This window comes from Spermophilus citellus (assembly GCF_964194105.1).
Source record: "Spermophilus citellus genome assembly, chromosome: 4".
Lineage (NCBI taxonomy): Eukaryota > Metazoa > Chordata > Mammalia > Rodentia > Sciuridae > Spermophilus > Spermophilus citellus.
Genome location: NC_138185.1, coordinates 213846914 through 213864439, shown reverse-complemented (window position 1 = coordinate 213864439; position 17526 = coordinate 213846914). Strand labels below are relative to the sequence as shown.

Genomic DNA, 17526 nt, shown 5'->3' with positions numbered 1-17526 from the left:
GGTAGAGGTGTTTTATGGCCACACCCCCAGACCTTTTTGGGTTTTAAAATTTATTTATTTTTATTTTTTAGGGTACCGGGGATTGAACTCAAGGGCACTCAACCCCTTAGTCACATCCCCAGCCCTATTTTGTATTTTATTTAGAGACAAGGTCTCACTGAGTTGCTGAGTACTTTGCTAAGTTGCTGAAGCTGGCTTTGAACTTGTGATCCTCCTGTCTCAGCCTCCTGAGCTGCTGGGATTACAGGAGTGCAAATACTTCTTTATGAAATTAACCTTAACGACCTCAGAGGGCATAAATGGGAGGCATTTGGGGCTCTTCTGAAAATTATATCAGGCCAAACCATCTCCCAAGTTGCCTTCTTTAAGGTCTTGACCTCTAATCTCACCGCCAAGATGCTTCTTCCTTTCTCTCCCCACCTCCCTCTCCCCTCCCCTCCCCTTCCCTCCCCTCCCCTCCCCTCCCCTCCCCTCCTCTCCCCTCCTCTTCTCTCCTCTCCAGCACATATTTATGGAGCTCTACTTTGTGCTCTGCACTCACCACATTGAGCTGAAGGAAGGTACCTGCTCTTTGAAGCCTAATGAGACATAGGGCATTAGTCAAATAATTATATACATAAATGTCCGATTATAGCTGTGGCATTGCTATGAAGGGAAGCCGCGTGCCATTTGTATACTGGGAGAGTTCGGCTCAGGAAGTCCAGGACACATTCCCTGGGGGAGTTTGATTTGAGTGGACTTAAAGGGAATTGTAGGATATATTCATTTCCCAGACAACTATAACAAAGGACCCAAAACTGGGTTGCTTGAAACAACAGAAATGTATTGCCTGAGTTCTGGAGGCTAGGAATCTGAGATCAAGGTGTCTGTGGGGCTGTGCTCTCTCTGAGCGTCCCAGGGTAGGATCCTTCCTTGTCTCTCATAGCTTCTGATATTTGCTAGCATCCTTGATGTCCCCTGGTTTGTAGATGCATCTGTCCAGGCATGTGGCTGGTTTCTCCCAGTGAACGTACATGTCCCCTTCTCTCTGTGTGCACCTGTCTCTCGTCCAAATTTCCCTTTTTATAAGAACACCAGTCATATTGGATTAGAGCTCACCCCCATGACCTCACGTATCAGTGACCTCCATAAAGGACCCTATTTCCAAATAAGATTCTTGGGTTAGGACTTCAACATACCTTTTGCATCTGTTTTGGGGTGACAATCCAACCCATATCTCAGGACAGGTAGCAGGGGAATCTAGTAGGCAGGTGGGACAGCACGTCCAAAGGTCCTTTGTCAGGGGAAGCATGGCCCCTGTGGAGTAGAGAATGAAGAGAAGTGTGGTGAAAGGGGAGCGGGTGTTACCGTTAGGATATGAGGTGTCCCCCAATTCCTGTTCATGTAGGAATATTCGGAGGTGAAATGATCAGATTATGAGAGCTGTAACCGAATGGGTCCATCCTAGTTTGAATGGACTAACTGGGTGGTCCCGAGGCAGGTGGGGTGTGTGGCTGAAGGAGGTGGGTCACTGGAGGCTGTCCTGGAAGAATTCTTCCCGCATCCACTCCCTCGGCCACACCCCTCCTCAGTGATGCGCTGCCTCACCTTGGGCCCAGAGCCATGGACTCAGCTAGCCGAGATCTCAAATGAGTCCCCAACAAATTATTTCTCCTCTTAAATTGTTCTTTTCAGGGATTTTGGTCACAGAGATAGATGATTAATTAACAGCTGAAAAGAAGCAAAGATCAGACCCTGCGCGTGCTGTCCCACCTGCCTACTAGATTCCTCTGCAGGGTTGTCATTAGGCCTTACTGGGATTTTGATCTTTATTGTAATGGTGGTGACAAGTCCCTGAAGGTCTTCATCAAGAACAAGACACGACTGGGTTTGTACTTGGAAGAACGCGGCTCTGGCTGCATTGGGCAAAACATGCTGGTGATGGAGAGGGCAGGCACAGATCTCCCAGTTCTGAAGCTGCTGCCTAGCAGATTGGTGAGGAAGGGCCATGGACATCAGTGAGCCTGATGAGCGATTCCTAACGTTTCTGACTAGTTTGCCTGGGTGCAGGGTGGTGAGGGGCACAGAGAGAGAACCAGGAGAGGGGGCTGGACTTTGAGTGTGGTCTGACCTGCTGGGCTTGGGATGATTCTCATAGAAATGTCCAGCATTTGAGGATCTGGGGCTGCGAGGACAGGTTCCAGCTGAAGATGAAGTCCTTGGCCAGCGAGTGATAATCGAGGGGAGAGTCTAGGAGAAGAGAAGAAGGCGTCGGGCAGCAGCTGAAATCAGGTGAAGCAGGGAACTGAGGTGCAGCAGCAGGAGAGGGGACAGCTAGCAGAGCACAGTCAAGGAGGACGGCCAGTCAGAGGAGCCCTGTGGAGGTTGGCGACCCCAGAGAGGCTCTAGGGTACTGAGGTGGGTGGGAGCCACGTTGGGGGTTTGAGGAGCTGGTGGGGAGGTGAGGAAATGGAGACGCTCCACTCCACACTGCCCTCAGAAACTTGGCTGTGACGAGGCAGAAGCAGTGGCAACTGGAGAGCAGGCTGCGTGGCGGTCCCCACTCTGGCGGTCACGATAAGTTACCATAGCCTGGGTGACTTACATCACAAACATTTATTTTTTCACTGGGGGTGTAGCTCAATGGTAAAGCACTTGCCTAGCAAGTGTGAGGCCTGGGTCCTGTCCCCAACAACACACACACACACACACACACACACACACACACACAGACATACACACACACACAGCCTATTTTCTCAGTTGTGGAGCCTCAAAGTCTTAAGATGAAGGTGATTGATTTGATTTCTGATGAGGAGCCTCTCCTTTTTTTTTTTTTTTTTTCTTTTTTTGGTACCAGGGAGTGAACTCAGGGGCACTTGGCCACTGAGCCACACCCCCAGCCCGATTTTGTGTTTTATTTAGAGACAGGCTCTCACTGAGTTATTCAGCACCTTGCTTTTGCTGAGGCTGGCTTTGAACTCGTGATCCTCCTGTCTCAGCCTCCCGAGCCTCTGGGATTATGGCATGCACCACCATGCCCAGCAGGACCTCTTCTTGGATCCTAGATGGCATCTCCTGACTTTGTCCTCACATGGTGGAGAGAGCGTGAAAGGTAAGCTGTTTTCTCATATAAACCCCTATCCTGAGGGCGCTGATCTCATGACCTCCCCTAACCTAACTAAACCCCGGGCCAGCTCCCTAAACCATCACAGTGGAGTTAGGGCTGCGACAGGTAGATCTGGGGGGTGGGGACACAATTCAATCCATATGAGAGAGTGTGGAGGGTTTGGGTTTTGGGTGCTGGGGATTGGATCTATGGCCTCAGGTGTGCTAAGCATGCCCTCTATCCCTGAGGGACACCCTCAGCCCTATTTTTTTTTTCTCAATGGAAGTGATTTCGGTATTCTGCAGAGTTGCTGTTGAGGGGAAAAGACTGAGTACTCGAACCAGAGAAGGGTAGCTGAAGACACATGGCAGGAGAAGGCAAAGAAGAAGTGAACTTAGAAAGGAGAGGAGACACTTCGTCATTTAATAGAACCCTTTATTTTAGGGTTTTCCAACTTGGGGTAAGAGCAAGTGGTGCCCAGAGTCCTGCCCTGCAAGCGGAGAGAAGGACGGACATGTCCTCTGTGTTTGGAACTGTCACAAAGTCTCTCCCAGGCTTGGGATTTCACGGTCCACTCTGCTCACAGGAGCAGATGGTCAGTGTCTGCATGTTTTAATCCAGTTCAACTATTAGTACAAATCATTTGAACCCTACTCCGACCCCTGGGCAAGGGTGGGGTGGGAACGTGAAAAACAAAATTTCCTAGGGAAAGAGCCATAAAACTCGGTGACAGTGGTGTTTTCCTCCACGGCTACTATTTCTGTGCCCCTCCCCCCACTTCCTCCAGCTACAGAATCAACATCTGAGGAGCACAGTTGCTCCAGGGCATCCTCAGGGCCCTGATGGGCAGAGGAACTCTGTGCCCATTGTATCTGTGCCCGGTCATCCCTGCCACTCAGGCTTTCTTATGTGACAAAGCAAAACCAGCCTTCAGCATGTCAGGGGAAGAACCCTTGCTCCTCCTCCCTCAGATGGTCCTCAGAATCAGGTGGATGCCACAGCCCAGGAGAGCTGCCCTTTGCTACTCTGCTTGATAGTCTAATCTGGCAGCTGCCATAAATATAGAAGTACCCAAAGGTCAAATCTTTAATCGGTCTGATAATTGGCATAGACTGAATGTTTGGGTTTCCCCCAGCATTTTCATGTGAAATCTTAACCTTCAAGGCGATGATGTTAGGAGGCGGGGCACGTGGGAGGTGGTAAGGTCATGAGGTTGGAGACCTGTCAATGTCATTAGTGCCTTTATGGAAGAGACCCTGGAGAACTTCACCCTTTTACCATGTGAGAACACAGCCAGAAGACAGCCGCCAATGAGCCATGAAACAAGTCCTCACCTTGATCTTGGACTTCCCTAGCCTCCAGACTGCAAGAAAGACACTTCCATTGTTTATAAGCCCAAACAAACACAGTCATCTAATCAGTGAGAGATAAGACTTGCCAAAGTGGCAAAGAGATGACCCTTCCAACTTTTTAAAATAAAAACTATCTGCTTCTGTGAGCAGAGTGGATGGTGAAATCCCAAGCCTGGGAGAGACTTTGTGACAGTTCCAAACACAGAGGACATGTCCGTCCTTCTCTTGTGGTGGTTGGGAACTTCACAGCACACCTCTTCTCTTTATCTCTGAAGGCCATAACAATAAATTAGATGAATTTTTCATGCTATGATGCAGTTTCAGTCCGAGTCTTCTTTTGTAGGTGCTACTATTTGGGGTCATTTGAAGGGAAAATATTTAGTAAATAGAAGGGCTAAGTCCTCCTTTAAAAATGTGATAGAACAGATTTAAAGGTAAGAAAATAGGATAAAATATCTCATGCTTCTGTAATAAAATATTATGATTTAAGACAGGAGACACTGTGTCATCAGTGGTTCACAAATAGCAGACATACATTTTGAGTAAATCCTGGTTCATTTTTATTATAAGAGAATAAGTACTGCCATAGATATATTCAGGAATATAAAAAAATATTAACACTGTCATTTTAACTCTCACAAATACTTAGGGATTACATAGTGCATTTTTAAAAACAGCATCATTTTCTTTGGTAAGCACTTCCCAAACTGTGGAATTAGTTTGCTCAAGCAGTTTTCTTTTTAATTTGCTTGATGTTATTTTTAATTTACTTGATTTTACTCAAAATTGTTTTTCTGCATGTTATAATGAAGCTCTGCTGGCACAGCCCCAGAACTCAAACACCCCGAGCATGATGATTTGCTGCTGCTCTTATTTCCGTCTTTGATCAGAGTTGCAGAACATGGTTTCCAATGAAGATGAACTTCATTATCACGTCCTCTCAAGAAAAAAACCACCATATGCATATACATGAATAGTCAATTTTAATTAGTTTATCATTTTGGATTTGGTTAAATCCTTTACTGGATATTCAGGATAATTAAGCAGAGGAGGATGGTTGGATATTTACTTATTCCTTCATTTAACCAACTTTTATAGAGCACTTTCATCTCTAAAAGCCCCATCTCTTTCTTCCTTCCGGCCTATGATGTGCCAGGCTCTGTGTTAGACTGTGAGAAGCCCAAAGAGACTTGCCACCTGCCCTCAGGGGGCTTGCATTCTAGTTGAGGGAAGACATATATACAGGTGACAGCAACCACAGATGCATGAGACAAGTGTGTTGGGAACAGTGAAGGGGAAAAGAAAAAGATCAGAAAAGGCGTCGCTAGAGTTTGCATCTTGAATGTCCTCCAAAGACTCCTGTTGTAGTGGCTTGATCCCTGACCTTGGCGCTTCTGGGAGGTAGTGGAACCTTTAATAGGTGAGTCCTACTTGGAGGAAGTTGGGTCCTTGTGGGTGTGCCCTTGAAGAGGATATTGTGCTGCTTCTCGTTTCTTGCTTTTTCTTCCTAGCCGCCATGAGGTGAATAGGCCTCCTCCACCATGCATTCTCTGCCATGACATACTGTGTCACCACAGACCCTATGCAATAGGGCCAAGTGACCAAGGACTGAAACTCTAAAACTGTGAGCCAAAATAAACCTTTCCTCATCATAGACTGCTTATCTCTGGTGTTTTGTCACAGGATGGAAAGCTGACAAACATAAGCATCATAGAAAAGAGGGGTCTTGCTGAGTGGTAGAAGATGGGGAGATGCTCATTGTAGGAGATCATCATTTTCACAGTAGCATAGGAGAAAGAAGAGAGAGAAGCTGGGTCAGGCAGGGAGACCACCTTTGCATCCCTGGCCATGGAATAGCAATGAAGGCAGAGAGAACAGATACATTAGAAGGTAAAGAGGAAGAAAGAGTGTCTTTTTTAAAAAAAAAAAATTCTTTGTACTTGTAAATGGACAGCATGCTTTCATTTTATTTGTTTCATTTTTATGTGCTGCTAAGGATCAAACCCAGGGCCTCACACACGATAGGCAAATGCTCTGCCACTGAGCTACAGCCCCAGGCCCAGAAACACAGTCTTGATGCCTGAATTTGAGGAATAACAAGTAATAAAAGAGGCAAGGAAGACTCCCTAGTTGGGAAGGGTTAGCAGTGACCTGGGGTGGTGGTGGCACACATTGGTACTGTCCTTGGATGTGGAGATGGGTGAACTAAGTTTGAGGCAACTGGGAGACCCCAACTGAACGTGTAAGGTCCCAAGGCAGGGGAGAGTCTGGGCCCAGAAGGCATCTAAGAGTCACACTTAAATGACAACTAGAAAAGGACCCTGTGTAACAGACTCTGAGACTCTCCTTTCTATTATGACATTGACAGAGCCACCCTTCATTTCCATTGTTTCAAACTACTCATCCCATGAGGGGATGTTCCCTGTGGTTAATCACAGCCCAGTAAGGACTGACTTTGCAGTTCAGTCACCTGGGGAGTTTGAAAACAGAGGCTCCTGGATCCCACACCCAGGATTCTGCCTCCGTGTGAGGACATTCACCAAATATTCAGCACTCCCTTCCCCCACCCATTTCTCAGCCCCTGGCAGTGGGTGGTGTCATGTGACAAGTCTGGCCTATAGATTGTACATAGATGTGACAGCAGTCACTTTCTCTCTCTCCTTCCCCTTCCACAGCAGCAGCAAGAGGCCTGGAGACAAGCTGGATTCCCTGGAGGCCTCAGGCCCAAAGTGGACTTAGCAAGAGGGAGAAATAAGAAATTGCTGAGACTGGCTTGGGACCTACGATCCTCCTACCTCAGCCTCCTGAGCCCTGGGATTACAAGTGTGTGCCACTGCACCCAGCCAGGACCAAACCTTCAACACATGAATCTTTATTTATTTTTATTTTTTAGAAGTCGATGGACCTTTATTTTGTTCATTTATTTACATGTGGTGCTGAGAATCGAACCCAGTGCCTCACACATGCCAGGTAAGCACTCCACCACTGAGCCCCAGCCCCAGTGAATGGCCAAGCTGTTCCTGCAGCATAGCTTAGCCCATCCTGACCCAGGCAGCCTGCCTTCTGTGGGGCTCAGAAGTCAGCTTTCTCAACCAGCACTACTGGTGATCCTGGTGCAGGACCACTGACCACACTTGGTGACCAACGGCTAGACTGCACTTATGTGATAGTACAGGTTTCATGGGCACCTTAGAAACTTTCTCAATGCCCAGGATGTTAGATCTGCCATGAAGGAAGTTTGGCTGGCAGACAGTGCGTCCTTCACAGAGACACATGAAAGGTACGCCATTGAGGGGAGTATCAGTCATCAGTATAGTTAATAGGTTGGTCAGTTTGTTGAGCAGTTACTATGTGCAAGGCATGATGCTGGGTGCTCCATATACTTTTGTATTCCTCACCTTTGCAAGGTAAATAGGATTGTCACAAGTTGGAAGTGGAAGAGTGGGATCTGGACCCAGTTCAGTCTGATTCCAAACTTGTACTTTAACTTAGAGACTCTCAATTTCCAAGATTTTCTCCTGTTAAATAACAATTATGGCGGGCATTGTTTTGGACCAATCTCTTGCACTGGGTCCTGACAGGCCAAACTAACAGTCAAAAGGGAGAACTCATGCTAAAGTTCTGTATTACCTGCAAACCTAAACGGTTATCTGACCTCCTGAAATCAGAGAGAGAATGGCCAAATGTCCCAAGCAGGCTAGTTTCAATCTGAGTGACCTCAAAGTTTAATCTTCTGCTTTAATTCTTACCAAAAAAAAAAAAAAAGAAAAAAATTTCCAGGTGCAGTGATGCACATCTGTAATCCCAGCAATTTGGGAGGCTGAGGTAGGAGGATTGCAAGTTCAAGGCCAGGCTCAGCAATTTAGCAAGACCCTCAGTGAAACGCTTAGTGATAATCTGTCTCAAAATAGAAAATAAAAAGGGCTGGGGATGTAGCTCAGTGGTGAAGCCCCTGTGGTTTCAATGCCCAGTAATGGGAGGTGGGGGAGGAAGAAAGAAAGAATCTGACAATTATTATTTGTTGTTGTTGTTATTCTGTCTCCCTGTTTCACTTTACAAAGAAAGTAACTTTAAAATGGCCAATCCACTTTTGGTTTCTTCTTTCTGCTTTCTTCAGTCTTTTTCTGTTTATGAAACCAATCTCCCCTGCTTAACCCCCTGGAATACTTACTCTGTTTTAGAGAGTCAAATGTTGCCAGATAGAGTCAGTTGAAATCTTGACACTCACTTTGTTGTAATTTTGTCCTTTGATGCTGCCCTGAGGTTTTAAGGTTTAGAGTCCACAGGTGATGGTGACTTTGGTACCTGTTCCCACGTGGACTTGCAAAGGTTGTGTAATACCAAAGGATATTGTGTGAGTCAGCCTTGTACTACTACAACAAACACCTGAGATGATCAGCTTATGAAGAGGAAAGGTTTATTTTGGCTCACAGTTTTAGAGGTTTCAGTCAATCATCCTTCTGTCCCATTGCTTTGGGTCATGGTAGGGGAACAATGGTGGAGCAAATCCAGTTATTCAGCTCAAGCATAAGAATCAAAAAAAGAGCCAGGAGGGGCCAAGGTCCCACAATCCCTATAGAGGACACCTCACAATGACCTAAAGTTCCCCTACTAGGCCCCATCTCTTAGATCTTCCACCACCTACCACACCAGGGACGAAACCTTTTTTTAATACTAAAGATTAAATGCAGGGGCACTTAACCAATGAGCCACATTCCCAGGCCACCCCCCACCCCTTTTAAACTTTATTTATTTATTTAGGGGAACCAGGAATTGGACTCGGGCACTCAGAGACACAACCCCAGGCCTGTTTTGTACTTTATATTTAGAGACAGGGTCTCACTGAGTTGCTTAGGGCCTTGCTAAATTGCTGAGGCTGGCTTTGAACTTGTGATCCTCCTATTTCATCCTCCTGAGCCACTGGAATTACAGGCCTGTGCCACTGCACCCACTTAAATGTTCTTCTTCTCTCTCTTTTTTTTTTTTTTTTTCCATTTTGAGACAGGATCTAACTAAGTTGCTCAGGGCCTCACTTAATTGCTGAGGCTGGCTTGGAACATGCGATCCTCTTACCCTAGCCTCCTGAACCATGGGGTTACAAGTGTGTGCCCCTGCACCCAGCCAGGACCAAACCTCAACACATGAATCTTTTTTTATTTTTTAGATATTGATGGACCTTTATTTTGTTCATTTATTTATATGTGGTACTGAGAATTGAACCCAGTGCCTCCCACATGCTAGGCAAGCACTCTACCACTGAGACACAGCCCCATCTCCTTAACACATGAATCTTTTGTGGGACATTTCAGGTCCAAACTATAGTAGCTGTATAATTTAAATGGTAAAAATGAATGGATGAATGAATGAATAAAAGCCTATTTTCAGACTTTTAGCCAAGTATTTTTCAGGCTTTGGGGACAGTTATGTAGCATATTTCAATTTTCCTAGCAATAAATGAAGATTTTTTATTTCTATGGGCTGCAAAAGAGGTTGGCTGTGGAATGCAGATCCCTCCTATGGAGATCACAGACGCCAATCAGTTTGCATGTCAGCAAACCAAATTGAAAGCACAAATTACTTGCAATAAAATTTCTTTACAAGATATATGCATTAACTATGTCAAGGAGCCTAAAGAAATACTCTGCAAATTAACAGTCTATATGGCTCACTCCTTGCTGATTTTCAACTCCATGTTCTCATCAATTTAATAGCAGTGCCGCCTCTTCCAGAGGTGCTGGCCTTAAATTCTCCGGGTTTTCTCCCAGTCATGAGATTTTGCATTTGTTGCTGCGTCAGGACGGGTGGATGGACAGACCACACAGACAGACAAAGGAATGATTATGAACTCTTCAAGACCAGAGTTCAGCTAGGTGGTTGATGACTGGTGGGAACATTTAACCACGTGCTTTTTGATTCTGTCAAATGTCAAATTTGCAGAGATGGTCAAATGTTGACAGGGATTCAAAAGGGTCTTTTCTTATCAACTGGAGAATGTTGTTGCCAAGTCAGGCTCTCCAGTCTACCGTGGTTGGTAATCTGGTTAGAAATCGCGTCTCAAAAGTTCCTGTGGACTTAATTTTTCCTTCAGAAATGGGTGGCTTGAAGGGAGAAGTCACCATGGGACACCATGACTCTGCAATTGATTTTACCCTGTTATTGCTAAAAGGTTGGTGAAGGATATAATTTAATGCCGACTCCCAGAGCAGTTGAAAATGTTGGGATAATTATGTGCAAACCTGTGAAATGTCTCCACCCATGATTTGCGCAGGTTCCGTTTTCAAACAAAGGAGCAGGGAGGAAAGACGTCTCTGTGGGTCCGAGATGCTCCCTTCTGGGAATCTCCATCTTGCCTGTGGTGAGGAGCCACAGAGGAAGCGACTGACCCGGGTGGAAAGTTCATTGAACACACTATGATGACCATTTGAAAATCCCTTGTTCCTAAAGCCCTTTAGAAACCAGTCATCCCAGGAGCTTGACTTTTGGAACAGTTGCCTGCCTGCAGTAAAAGTAATCACAACTGTCAGCCAGTAAATGATTGCTCCAGTGTCTAAATAAATGGGGAATCTTCTCTGGAAGGACTTACTTACTCCTAAATGAGTCAGCTCAGCTCATCCTCTCTGCCTTGGTTGCTGACGAATTGGACCATCTGTCCAAACCAGGGAGGGAGAAAGAAAGGGGGAGGGAGTTTTTTGGGGTTTTTTGTAGCAGTGATTGAACCCAGAGCCGCTTAACCACTGAGCCACATCCCCAGCCCTTTTTGTATTTTACTTAAAGACAGTGTTTTGCTAAGTTGTGTAGGGCCTCACTAAGTTGCCGAGGCTGGCTTTGAACTCATGATCCTCCTGCCTCAGCCTCCCAAGCCCCTGGGATTACAGGTGTGTGCTACTGCACCTAGCTGGGAAGGGTGTTTTAATTGGCGACAGCAAGGCAGCACTGCCCTGAGCTTACGAGCTGAATGGCAGAGCAACCTTCGAGTCTTTCCTCTGCCGGGCACCCTGGGCAGGCGTCCCATCTGAGGTCTTGACCCCTGGCTGCATCAGAAGCCTGTGATGCGCTGACCCTTTCCTCCCTTTCTTTGCCAGCACTTTCTGAACTTTACACGGGAGTGCAGAAGACAGGAATAAGAGCACACACCTGGATAGCGGTGGACAGACCATTTCCAAAGGAAATGGATGGGAAAGGTCTGGAGAGGGTGGAGAATCAATTTGTAATTGAAAGAAGTCCAGTGAACTGGAGTAGTGTCTTTCCAATAATAGTAAAAAAAAACACAGCTCTGCAGGCTCCTAAAGGACCCAAATTGCCCCTCCTGAGCAGCCAACTCTACCTTGTTGGTATCCTGGATGATCCGAGAGCTGGGAGGACGGGAATTGGCGCAGTCTTTGCCCGTCTCAGGTTTCCTAGGCCTCTGTTTCTTCTCATGTGAAAGGGGAGGGGCGGTGATGTTGAGGACTCTCCTGTTTTGAAATCCTCCCCTGGGTTTGGGGCACAGATGGGCACTGGTGGAATGCTGTGGGCAGCCAGCTTTGGGGTGAGTCTTTGGAGGAGATCTCCAAGGATTTTTTCTTGGAGTTTCAGAAACTTAATTGAAAGTTGTTTTTTTTTTTTTTAATTTTTATTTTTAAAGCTTCCTGTGTACAGAGGGTCAAAGGGTATGGTTAAGTCTAGAGGAAACCTAGAGACCTAGGCTGTCATGAGGGGGCTGACTCCATGGCAGCTGCGTACCATCTGTGCAAGGGACTGCACTTTCCCCGCCTTGAAGACTGTTCCTTATCCCCTATGAATAAAGATGAAGCATCAAGAACCTTCTCTTGGTGACCACTGAGGATGTGAACAGCGGGTCCTATCTGCTCAGCCACCAGCTTCTCACCTGGTCTTCCATTTCAGGAAAACTGCATTATGTAGATCACAGTCACCTGCATATATAATAGACCACGGGGTGGTTCCCCACTAGCCTGTTTTTTGTTCTCTCTTCAGCCCAAGGTTTAATATCAATACTGATTCTTCATATTGAACACCACATTTAACACATTTGCTCCTTAGAGACCAACACTACTGGCTTAAAATGTGTTCCTGTATAGTTATGCCTGGGGTTAGTTGCATAAGTAACAGTAGTTGAGCAGGTGTCTGAGATGATTATTTAACTAGTTATTAATTGAAGGGTATTTTATTTTTTTAATATTTATTTTTGTGTTGTAGTTTGACACAACACCTTTATTTACTTATTTTTATGTGGTGCTGAGGATCGAACCCAGGGTCTCGCGCGTGCTGGGCGAGCACTCTACCACTGAGCCCCAGCCCCAGGCCCTCAAGGGTATTTTCTTTCTCCCCACTTTAGATTGACTTTGTAATCACATCTATAAAAAGTGCTATTAGCAAGTTGTGTATTTCAAGTGCTCCTATTAAAGATGCCACCTGACTTTTAGTGCACTGCTTGAAGCACTTAGAGACGACAATGCTTTTATAAGTAATGATTTTGTTCTTTTTATAATGTACTGTTTATTTTTAATTGATGTAATAATTGTACATATTTATGGGTTACAGTGTGACATTTAAATACACGTATACAGTGTTCAATGATCAGATCAGAATAGTTACACATTCATCACCTCAAACATTTTCCATTTCTTTGAGTTGGAGTCATTTGAAATCCTACTAGCGGCTTTGAAAATCACATTTAATTGTTGTCACCCACAATTTATGAATAAACATTTTTGACATAAGGACTAGTGAAATAACTCATTTGTATAAAGCACTTTGTTTGACATATTCTTCAGGCAAATTTTGATGCTGTGAAACTCTCACCTTCCTATCATACATGTTTTCTTTCTTTCCTTCCTTCTTTTTTTGAGACAGGGTCTCACTAAGTTGCCCAGGTTGGCTTTGAACTGTGACTCTCCATACTCCCAAGTAGCCAGGATTACAGGGGTGCCACTGTTCCTGGCTCTAGATGCATTTTATTTTCTTGGACTTTTTGAAAATAACTTTATTTAATTTTTTAAATTTATTTTTAACGTGGTACTGAAGGTCGAACCCAGTGCCTCACATGTGCTAGGTGAGCATTCTACCACTCAGCCACAGTCCCAGCCCCTGGATACGTTTTGTTTTCAACATAACATCCCTCTTTCATTCTCTAAGTGTCAAGGGCTTCTTTGTGCTGGGCTTGGCTGGGACACCTGGGTGCAGTGGAAATGGAGGATCAGTCCTTGGCGGCTCTCTGCTTTTCTTTACCTTGGAGCGCTCCTTGGCTCTCAGGGCTGGAACCTGGGAGAGCTCATTCTTCAAGGTGCTCAACTCTGCAGTTCCCATACAGGGGTTTTTGACCCCGCTCACTTATTATGTTGTATGAGACCAGACTCAGTCTCTGGGCTGGTCTGGGTTTGGGAGGCATATGTTACTGGGCCTTGAAGAGTCTGGTGAGGAGGCCAGGAAGCTGTTCCAAGTAGGAAAGTAGAAGTAGGAATTAAAGCGATATGATGGTACCAGGGTCAGAACAGAAGGAGGGGGAGAGAAGCCGAAGCAGTCAAACCTTGAATGGGGGGATGGAAATGGGGGTGATGTCACAGTACAGAATGCACTAGGAGGAGGAGACTGGAGGCAGGGGACCAGTCTGGAGGCTGATTGACCATTACAAGAATAGTATAATAATAGTATGGATCAAGTGACAGATTTTGCTTCTTTTGGAGAAGAGAAGCTTTGAGAATAGAATGAAAACTCTAGGTATTCTTAGAAAATATGCACACATGTATCAAGTATTATGTGTAATTTGGGAGACTTGGGGATCCCAATGGATGATAAAATAAATGGATTTGGAGTCTCCAAAGAGGAACACTTGCACTGTGTAACTAGTGGAAATCAATAGGGAGATTTGGATGAGGAAGTGCATTGGGAGGGAAGGTAATGGATTTGTTTCCCATAACAGGATGTGGGGTGGAGCTATGCCTGGGGCAGCAGGGCTGGAGGGGGAGACCGAGGGTATTTGATTAGATTGTAAGAGTTTTCATTTTGAGAATGAATGAGTTCTGCAAATTAACAAAAAGCTGAAAACAATCAAGTACATCTCAATCATCTCAATATGAAAACAGAGGCCACATTTATGTGGGTAATAGTCCTAGAAGAGTTTGGGATTGCTGTGGAAAAAACTGCATGTCAAAAAGCAGACACAAGGGCTGGGGTTGTAGCTCAGTGGTAGAGCACTTACCTTGCTTGTGTGAGGCACTGGGTTTGATCCTCAGCACTACATAGAAAATAAATAAATAAAATAAAGGAACGATGTCCATCCACAACTAAAAATTTTTTAAAAAGCAGACACAAAGTAAATTCTTAAGTCAATGATTTCAACAATATTTATTATCAAGCTTAAACATTAAACTTAAGTTGTCAAAATCAAGATCGGGATAGAAGCTGAGCATTTACGATCATAGCTACAGTACAGTGATTATTGTTATAAGTTAACACCAACAGGTACATGAAGGTCTCAAAACTCTTCACACCCACTCCCACCGTGTCTGAATGCTACAATGGAAGTTCAGGTCAAAATAACACGACTCTTTTCTGCCTTAGATTCTCTGCTTTAACCGTCTCAAGATGGCAGCTGGGACCCCAGCATCTTTTGACCCAGAGCTTGCTTGCATTCAAGTGGAACCTCCCTGGAGTCTGTTCTCTTAGGAGAGATAAGGGAGGCTTTGGGGAATTTGGCAGTCTTAACTGGGACCAAAGAGATCCACCTATTCCAGGGACTAAGGTGGGTTGAATTCCTGCATCTTCCTTCTGTCATCTGCCCAGGCTGTGGCCACTTTCCCAAAGATGCTGGTGGCCACTGGATAGGCCACCACCTGCAGAGATGCAGAGCCCTGAGTCAGTCCAGGCTGGGACTGCCCATACCATATCCACCCCAGATCTGGGCACCATTCATGGCTGTCTCTATTTAATACACCTACACTAAGTTACTCATCCAGGTTCCTTGGGGAACCTGAAATCAGATACTTTAGAATGAACTATGTGGGTATTTTTGGGCAGAGTGATTTATTTATAAAATAGTAATTTTTGGTGGTAGGTTTGGAGGCCTAGAGTAGTCTTTATTTCCCACAGGCTACATAGCTTTTGGGACCTCTTAGGATGATTATGACATAACAGAGCCAAAAAAACCAACTTTCCTCAGAATACACATCAACTGTAATCTTGTTGCTTCTATTTTTTTTTTTTTTTGTAGCAATAACCTTTAGTCAGAAACCATCAAATGATCCAGGCACAGTGGTGCACTCCTATAATCCCAGTGACTTGGGAGGCTGAGGCAGGAGGATCACAGGTTCAAGGCCAATTTCAGCACCCCTGTCTCAAAAAAATAAAAAGGGCTGGGGATGTAGCTAGTAGTAAATGCCCCGGGGTTCAATCCCCAGTATCAAAAATGAATAAAACACCCAATAACAAGAGAAGCTATTCATGCCAAGATCTCCATCCACTGGATAAACCACAACCCTATACAATCTTCACTGCATGAACGATGGACCCTGGAGAATTGGGCTAGCCCTGCCTGTGACATGGCAGGTAATGGCCTTAGTGGGAAGGGGGAATGAAGGACCTACTCTAACTCAGGACAAAGGAAGGGATAGTTTTGTCTAGCCAAGATATTTCAGATCAGACTAATCAGGAAAATTGTATGAAAATTGAGTTCACATGATATTTTTGATATAGGAATAATATTACTAATATTATTCAAGTCTTCTTGTGTAATGGGTATTTTGCATAATGTTGCAAAAATTTAATAAATGCTTATTAATTAAACATCTACCACTTCCTCTTAGCACAGATTTCCTTCTTGTATTTTGGCTGGGCTGATCTCAAATTGCCTGAGCAGCCTGGGGCTCCCTGCAACCCCTTGGAATTAGTAGTACAGTGTCAGGTCATCAAGCCTGTTTTTCTGCAAGAATATTGAGCTTTTCCTCCCTTCCCATATCCTTTCCTCTTCTGCCAAGTAAAAAGTTTCCCTTTCCATTGGCACATTTCCAATAAACGGAATCACAGGGCAGAGGCTCGGTGGGTTGGGCTGGCTGGAAGAAACTTTTGCCTGGGTTAAGGGTGGCTGCTTGGAACCCTACTGGCTTGTATTGACCAAGGTTGCTGTTGCTGAATTTGGACTCTTGCTGAGCCCAGTTGTGCTTCTGTCCTCTTGGCCAACAGTTCTTTGCCCTAGCTCATCTGTGATTATGAGAGCAGCAGGGTGAGACCTCCTCTAATCTTTCCCTGCTCAGCCTTACCTCCTGAGAGTTTTCCATCAGGGACGGTGATCTACACAGGATGCCTCTCCTGCAATGACTAAACAGCCTCCCAGGGGGAATGTCATCCCTGTGTGATGTGCTCTCAGTCCTCCCCGACCCCAGGGCTGGGCTAAGGGCTGTTACTGCTCAATAAAACAGTCCAAGAAATCAAATGCATGGACACATTTTGGTCTTGGCATGGAGCATAACAATCACTTCTGGAAGTTCTAAATATTTGCAGGGTGATATGACAAATGTCAAATGTCAATACTTTCAAAATCTCAGCTGCCTCTTAACAATACACTGGGTCCTAGAGATTTCTGCTTTTTAGCTCCATGGATGATGTTGGTTTGCCAGGACATAAGCAGCTACTCAAGGGCAGAAGCCAGGTTTTCTCAAGCATCCTGACTGTGGAAGGATCACTTCTGGAATGTTCTTCTCAAGCCCACCAACCTGGAGCCCAGCATCGCTGACTAGCATATTAGAAATACTAATTTAGTCTTTCTTCTTTAATTCGTGATCCCGTTTTAAAAAAAATCTGCCCAGCATAGTTCATCTGATTGCTCAGAGTCTCAGCCCACGATGCATAAAGTCTCACAGCAATTGAAAAAGTAACGAATAACACCCAAGGCAGTAAATAAATCACCAAGTTCATTAACTCAAATCGCTGAATGTCAACTTGTGGAACACTACAGCGTGGTGTAAAATAACGTTACCCGACAGCGTAAGAAGGGGAAAGTGGGAATTATTTTTATATTAATTTTTAATAGACTTTTGACTGCTCATAAGAGATATTAAACATTAAAATAATTTAATCCATAGGCTGGCATTC

General features: G+C 45.0%; 1 long non-coding RNA gene across 2 annotated transcripts; it reads left to right on the top strand.

Moving 5' to 3' along the window:
• The first annotated feature begins 813 nt into the window (after positions 1–813).
• LOC308646920 lies at positions 814–13180 on the top strand. 2 transcript variants are annotated; one of them, XR_014021534.1, is made up of 5 exons: positions 814–3094; positions 6124–6330; positions 6437–6552; positions 7116–7410; positions 10709–13180. It is a non-coding gene; the product is annotated as an uncharacterized lncRNA (long non-coding RNA). The 2 variants fall into 2 exon arrangements; XR_014021533.1 differs by lacking the exon at positions 6437–6552.
• Positions 13181–17526: the final 4346 nt, after the last annotated feature.